Here is a 7,500-nt window from a genome sequence, read left to right as displayed (position 1 = left end):
CGCGCCGGAAGCGCGAGAACCGCGCCGAGCTAGGGTCGTCGGCATAGGGGGATTCCCCGGTTACGGGGGTCCCGCGCACGGCCGCCGCCTTTCGCCCGTCGCTGGCGGTCGCCTGTCGTCGCGCCGCGCCGCGCTACTGGGGTCGTCGGACGAGCGCGCTACCCCGCTCGCACGGAGGTAGCGCGACATCGCCCGCCGCCTTTTCTCGCGTCGCGCCGCGCCGCGTGGCGCCCGCCGAACTCGCTCCGACGCGCGGCCCGGGAGTGACCCGCGCCGCGCCCCCCGTCCCGTCCCGTCCCGGTCTACCCTCTTCCTCCGCCTGCGACGACCCGCCGCCCTCGGCGTCTGGCTCGTCGGGGGTGTACCGAGGCGGATCTGCTGCCGCTCGTACGTTAATGATCCTTCTGCAGGTTCACCTACAGAAACCTTGTTACGACTTTTACTTCCTCTAGATAGTCAAGTTCGACCGTCTTCTGGCACACCGCCGGAGCCGGGGCCGGCCCCGGCGGGGACTATCCGAGGACCTCACTAAGCCATCCGATCGGTAGTAGCGACGGGCGGTGTGTACAAAGGGCAGGGACTTAATCAACGCAGGCTAATGACCCGCGCTTACTGGGAATTCCTCGTTGGTGGGAAATAATTGCAATCCCCAGGCCCTGTCACGAGCGGGGTTCATAGGATTACCCGCGCCTGCCGGCGCGGGGATAGACGACGCGCTTATACGCTCAGTGTGGCGCGCGTGCAGCCCCGGACATCTAAGGGCATCACAGACCTGTTATTGCTCATTCTCGTGTGGCTGAGAGCCACTTGTCCCTCTAAGAAGTTTTCTGCCGCCGACCGCGCGGGGGGCCGCGGTACTATTTAGTATGTTTGAGTCTCGTTCGTTATCGGAATTAACCAGACAAATCGCTCCACCAACTACGAACGGCCATGCACCACCACCCACGGTATCGAGAAAGAGCCTTCAATCTGTCAATCCTTTCCGTGTCCGGGCCGGGTGAGGTTTCCCGTGTTGAGTCAAATTAAGCCGCATGCTCCACTCCTGGTGGTGCCCTTCCGTCAATTCCTTTAAGTTTCAGCTTTGCAACAATACTCCCCCCGGAACCCAGACACTTGGTCGGTTTCCCGGGTGCTGCTCGGCGGGTCATGGGAATAACGCCGCCGGATCGCGAGTCGGCATCGTTTATGGTCGGAACTAGGACGGTATCTGATCGTCTTCGAACCTCCGACTTTCGTTCTTGATTAATGAAAACATTCTTGGCAAATGCTTTCGCTCTCGTCCGTCTTGCGCCGGTCCAAGAATTTCACCTCTAGCGGCGCAGTACGAATGCCCCCGGCCGTCCCTCTTAATCATGGCCCCAGTTCATGACAACCCACAAAATAGAACCGGAGTCCTATTCCATTATTCCCAGCTGCGATATGCAGGGGCGGCCGTGTGGCCTGCTTTGAACACTCTAATTTCCTCAAAGTAAACGCTTCGGGCCCCGCGAGTGACACCCAGCGAAGGGCATCACGGGGGCTTTTGCCGAGAGGCAGGGGCTGGGACAGACGGATGCACGCCTCGCGGCGGACCGTCAGCTCGCGTCCCGGGGTCCAACTAGGAGCTTTTTAACTGCAGCAACTTTAAAATACGCTATTGGAGCTGGAATTACCGCGGCTGCTGGCACCAGACTTGCCCTCCAATGGATGCTGGCCGATGGGTTTGTGTTCGGCTCATTCCAATTACGGAGACTCGAACGAGTCCCGTATTGTTATTTTTCGTCACTACCTCCCCGTGTCGGGAGTGGGTAATTTGCGCGCCTGCTGCCTTCCTTGGATGTGGTAGCCGTTTCTCATGCTCCCTCTCCGGAATCGAACCCTGATTCCCCGTTACCCGTGGTCACCATGGTAGGCGCAGAGTCTACCATCGAAAGTTGATAGGGCAGACATTCGAATGAGTCGTCGCCGCCTCGGGTGGGCGAGCGATCGGCACGAGGTTATCCTGAGTCAACACAAAGGGGGGGCCGGGCCGGCGGAACGAGGACCGGCGCGCGCGGAGCCGCCCGCGCCGCTTACGCCCCCGCCCGGAGAGGCGGAGGCCGGACGCGGGGGACGCGCGCGACGGCTGAGCCCCCGCCCGCCGGACACCGCGTGGGTTTTTGTGTCTGATAAATGCACGCGTCCCCGGGGCGAGGCCGGAGCCCCGCCCGCGAGTCGGCGCTCGTTTGCATGTATTAGCTCTGGATTTGCCACAGTTATCCAAGTAACGGTGGAGCGATCAAAGGAACCATAACTGATTTAATGAGCCGTTCGCAGTTTCACTGTACTGGCCATTCGTACTTAGACATGCATGGCTTAATCTTGAAAACAAGCATATGCTACTGGCAGGATCAACCAGAGTGCGTCTGCCGCCGGGGGGGCGCTGCTGGTGGCGGTGCGGCCCTGGTCCGGGACGAGGCTGTGGCTACAGCCGGGCCCGGGGGGCCGCGCGACACTCGTATACGTTCGGACGGGCTGACGAGCGGGTGTCGTGAAACGATGTTTCGCGCGGAGCCCTAGCACGCGTGGCGTCGGGCTCCGCGACGGTCGGACGTCTGGGTGTGGCTCGAGACGGAAGCTCGACCTCGGTTCGTCTTGGTTCTGCCGCCAAAAGGTTCACGCCGAGGCATGGTTTCGCAAGAGGGCCCCGCGAGTGCCAGCCGTGGATCCCGCCTCACTCGTAACTCGTATCGGATTCGTCCGGCCTCACTTTCGTTCGCACATCGGACAGTTATACGTGTGCTTTAGTAGCTTCCGTTCCCTCTTAGTGAGGCCGTCCGTACGTACCGCCCCAGCTCTTTCTGAGGCGGGTATCCACTCGGCTCGGGGGGGCCCAACGTTTGCCTAGTATCCTCGGCGCTGGAGCTTGACCCGCAAAGCCGGAGGAGCCGCACGCCCGAACACCGGCTTGCGCCGGCCGACGTGGGCCCTCCGAGGCGGGTCTCGTGTGCCAATCGCTCAGTTGGGGAACCGGCAGGCCCGTGGGCCGACGCCGGCTCACCCGGGGGTGAAGGGTGCTTCGATGGAGGCCCCCTGTCAGCCTCCGCGGAAGTCCGGCTTCAATACTTTAAAGTTTGAAAAACTTAGACATTTTTCGAGAACCGGAGCTTAGAGGGGTACATGCAAAAGCCAGGGCCGCGGGAAGCGCCCTAAATACTTCAATACTTTAAAATTTGAAAAACTTAGAAATTTTTCGAGAACCGGCATCTTCCCTCGGTAATTGCGAGATGCGAGGCCGCCCCTAGCCTCGGCCGCCCCTAGCCTCTGCTCTGTCGGACTCAATGGTCACGGGTGGCCGCTGATTAGCCCTGGTGCTCACCTCTCAAAATTGCGAGTCCCTAATATAATTCTGGCTGTCGGCTGGAGAAGGGGGTATAAAATCGGCACTTGAGGGAACGCCGGGCCCTCAAGTTCGGGGCCCTCTAGCGGATTTTTGAGGTACTGCACTCCCATTGGAAATGCATGGGCGCTCCGTCCACTACCATGTAATTCCCTCACAATATCTGCCCCTGCGTGGCCGCGGGATGCTACTGCAGCCCCGTTGGTAATGAATGGGCCTTTCGGAGGCCATAAATACAGCGCCGCTGCATGGATTTTGGCGGTACTGCTGCTGTCGCTGAAAATACATGGACCCGTCTGAATGAATGGGCCTTTCGGAGGCCATAAACTCAGCGCCTCTGCATGGATTTTGGCGGTACTGCGGCTGTCGCTGAAAATACATGGACCCGTCTGAATGAATGGGCCTTTCGGAGGCCATAAATCCAGCGCCGCTGCATGGATTTTGGCGGTACTGCGGCTGTCGCTGAAAATACATGGACCCGTCTGAATGAATGGACAAAATATAAATCAGACACTACAGAACACAAGCATAATCCAAGATTACAAAATCATCTCAGCCTTTAAAAGAAACAAAAACCTGAAAGACTACTTAGTAAAAAGTAAATTACCAGAAATCAACATAACACAAACGCAGGGCCCCACATTCTACAAACAAGCCACCACAGTTAGGAACACCGTCACCAACACAAACTACCTAATTAAACAAACAATCACACCTGCTACGGAAAACTGAAAATACATGGACCCGTCTGAATGTATGGGCCTTTCAGAGGCCATAAACTCAGCCAGCGCCGGGCCAGTGTTTGGGGTATTGTGCCCGCCACTAGTGGCTGAATACATAATAATAATAATAATAATAATAATTCCCTTGTATTGTCATTCTGTGTAACAATGTACACAGAACGAAATGTCGATTGCACTGGGCTAGTGTTGAGGGAACGTCGGGCCCTCAAGTTCGGTGGCTTGGAGCGGATTTTTGAGGTACTGCACTCCCATTGGAAATGCATGGGCGCTCCGTCCACTACCATGTAATTCCCTCACAATATCTGCCCCTGCGTGGCCGCGGGATGCTACTGCAGCCCCGTTGGTAATGAATGGGCCTTTCGGAGGCCATAAATACAGCGCCGCTGCATGGATTTTGGCGGTACTGCTGCTGTCGCTGAAAATACATGGACCCGTCTGAATGAATGGGCCTTTCGGAGGCCATAAACTCAGCGCCTCTGCATGGATTTTGGCGGTACTGCGGCTGTCGCTGAAAATACATGGACCCGTCTGAATGAATGGGCCTTTCGGAGGCCATAAATCCAGCGCCGCTGCATGGATTTTGGCGGTACTGCGGCTGTCGCTGAAAATACATGGACCCGTCTGAATGAATGGACAAAATATAAATCAGACACTACAGAACACAAGCATAATCCAAGATTACAAAATCATCTCAGCCTTTAAAAGAAACAAAAACCTGAAAGACTACTTAGTAAAAAGTAAATTACCAGAAATCAACATAACACAAACGCAGGGCCCCACATTCTACAAACAAGCCACCACAGTTAGGAACACCGTCACCAACACAAACTACCTAATTAAACAAACAATCACACCTGCTACGGAAAACTGAAAATACATGGACCCGTCTGAATGTATGGGCCTTTCAGAGGCCATAAACTCAGCCAGCGCCGGGCCAGTGTTTGGGGTATTGTGCCCGCCACTAGTGGCTGAATACATAATAATAATAATAATAATAATAATTCCCTTGTATTGTCATTCTGTGTAACAATGTACACAGAACGAAATGTCGATTGCACTGGGCTAGTGTTGAGGGAACGTCGGGCCCTCAAGTTCGGTGGCTTGGAGCGGATTTTTGAGGTACTGCACTCCCATTGGAAATGCATGGGCGCTCCGTCCACTACCATGTAATTCCCTCACAATATCTGCCCCTGCGTGGCCGCGGGATGCTACTGCAGCCCCGTTGGTAATGAATGGGCCTTTCGGAGGCCATAAATACAGCGCCGCTGCATGGATTTTGGCGGTACTGCTGCTGTCGCTGAAAATACATGGACCCGTCTGAATGAATGGGCCTTTCGGAGGCCATAAACTCAGCGCCTCTGCATGGATTTTGGCGGTACTGCGGCTGTCGCTGAAAATACATGGACCCGTCTGAATGAATGGGCCTTTCGGAGGCCATAAATCCAGCGCCGCTGCATGGATTTTGGCGGTACTGCGGCTGTCGCTGAAAATACATGGACCCGTCTGAATGAATGGACAAAATATAAATCAGACACTACAGAACACAAGCATAATCCAAGATTACAAAATCATCTCAGCCTTTAAAAGAAACAAAAACCTGAAAGACTACTTAGTAAAAAGTAAATTACCAGAAATCAACATAACACAAACGCAGGGCCCCACATTCTACAAACAAGCCACCACAGTTAGGAACACCGTCACCAACACAAACTACCTAATTAAACAAACAATCACACCTGCTACGGAAAACTGAAAATACATGGACCCGTCTGAATGTATGGGCCTTTCAGAGGCCATAAACTCAGCCAGCGCCGGGCCAGTGTTTGGGGTATTGTGCCCGCCACTAGTGGCTGAATACATAATAATAATAATAATAATAATAATTCCCTTGTATTGTCATTCTGTGTAACAATGTACACAGAACGAAATGTCGATTGCACTGGGCTAGTGTTGAGGGAACGTCGGGCCCTCAAGTTCGGTGGCTTGGAGCGGATTTTTGAGGTACTGCACTCCCATTGGAAATGCATGGGCGCTCCGTCCACTACCATGTAATTCCCTCACAATATCTGCCCCTGCGTGGCCGCGGGATGCTACTGCAGCCCCGTTGGTAATGAATGGGCCTTTCGGAGGCCATAAATACAGCGCCGCTGCATGGATTTTGGCGGTACTGCTGCTGTCGCTGAAAATACATGGACCCGTCTGAATGAATGGGCCTTTCGGAGGCCATAAACTCAGCGCCTCTGCATGGATTTTGGCGGTACTGCGGCTGTCGCTGAAAATACATGGACCCGTCTGAATGAATGGGCCTTTCGGAGGCCATAAATTCAGCGCCGCTGCATGGATTTTGGCGGTACTGCGGCTGTCGCTGAAAATACATGGACCCGTCTGAATGAATGGACAAAATATAAATCAGACACTACAGAACACAAGCATAATCCAAGATTACAAAATCATCTCAGCCTTTAAAAGAAACAAAAACCTGAAAGACTACTTAGTAAAAAGTAAATTACCAGAAATCAACATAACACAAACGCAGGGCCCCACATTCTACAAACAAGCCACCACAGTTAGGAACACCGTCACCAACACAAACTACCTAATTAAACAAACAATCACACCTGCTACGGAAAACTGAAAATACATGGACCCGTCTGAATGTATGGGCCTTTCGGAGGCCATAAACTCAGCCAGCGCCGGGCCAGTGTTTGGGGTATTGTGCCCGCCACTAGTGGCTGAATACATAATAATAATAATAATAATAATAATAATTCCCTTGTATTGTCATTCTGTGTAACAATGTACACAGAACGAAATGTCGATTGCACTGGGCTAGTGTTGAGGGAACGTCGGGCCCTCAAGTTCGGTGGCTTGGAGCGGATTTTTGAGGTACTGCACTCCCATTGGAAATGCATGGGCGCTCCGTCCACTACCATGTAATTCCCTCACAATATCTGCCCCTGCGTGGCCGCGGGATGCTACTGCAGCCCCGTTGGTAATGAATGGGCCTTTCGGAGGCCATAAATACAGCGCCGCTGCATGGATTTTGGCGGTACTGCTGCTGTCGCTGAAAATACATGGACCCGTCTGAATGAATGGGCCTTTCGGAGGCCATAAACTCAGCGCCTCTGCATGGATTTTGGCGGTACTGCGGCTGTCGCTGAAAATACATGGACCCGTCTGAATGAATGGGCCTTTCGGAGGCCATAAATCCAGCGCCGCTGCATGGATTTTGGCGGTACTGCGGCTGTCGCTGAAAATACATGGACCCGTCTGAATGTATGGGCCTTTCGGAGGCCATATACTCAGCTGAAGGTTGAGAACTTGGCTAGTGTTTGGGGACTTGTGCCCGCCACTAGTGGCTGAAATCCGGGCCGGTGTTTGGGGAATTGTGCGCGTATT

The 7,500-nt window shown here is 54.0% G+C and overlaps 1 non-coding gene across 1 annotated transcript; it reads right to left on the bottom strand.

The window, feature by feature from the left end:
• Window positions 1–393: 393 nt before the first annotated feature.
• LOC148345785 (18S ribosomal RNA) lies at window positions 394–2,380 on the bottom strand. The gene has a single exon (XR_015848496.1). It is a non-coding gene; the product is annotated as an 18S ribosomal RNA (ribosomal RNA).
• Between the last annotated feature and the right edge of the window lie 5,120 nt (window positions 2,381–7,500).

Source organism: Urocampus carinirostris, unplaced genomic scaffold (genome assembly GCF_059441175.1).
Source record: "Urocampus carinirostris isolate Australia breed hairy pipefish unplaced genomic scaffold, RoL_Ucar_1.0 HiC_scaffold_25, whole genome shotgun sequence".
Classification (NCBI taxonomy): Eukaryota; Metazoa; Chordata; class Actinopteri; order Syngnathiformes; family Syngnathidae; genus Urocampus; species Urocampus carinirostris.
The sequence above is the reverse complement of the archived record's forward strand: the minus strand, read 5'-3'. Positions and strand labels throughout refer to the sequence as shown.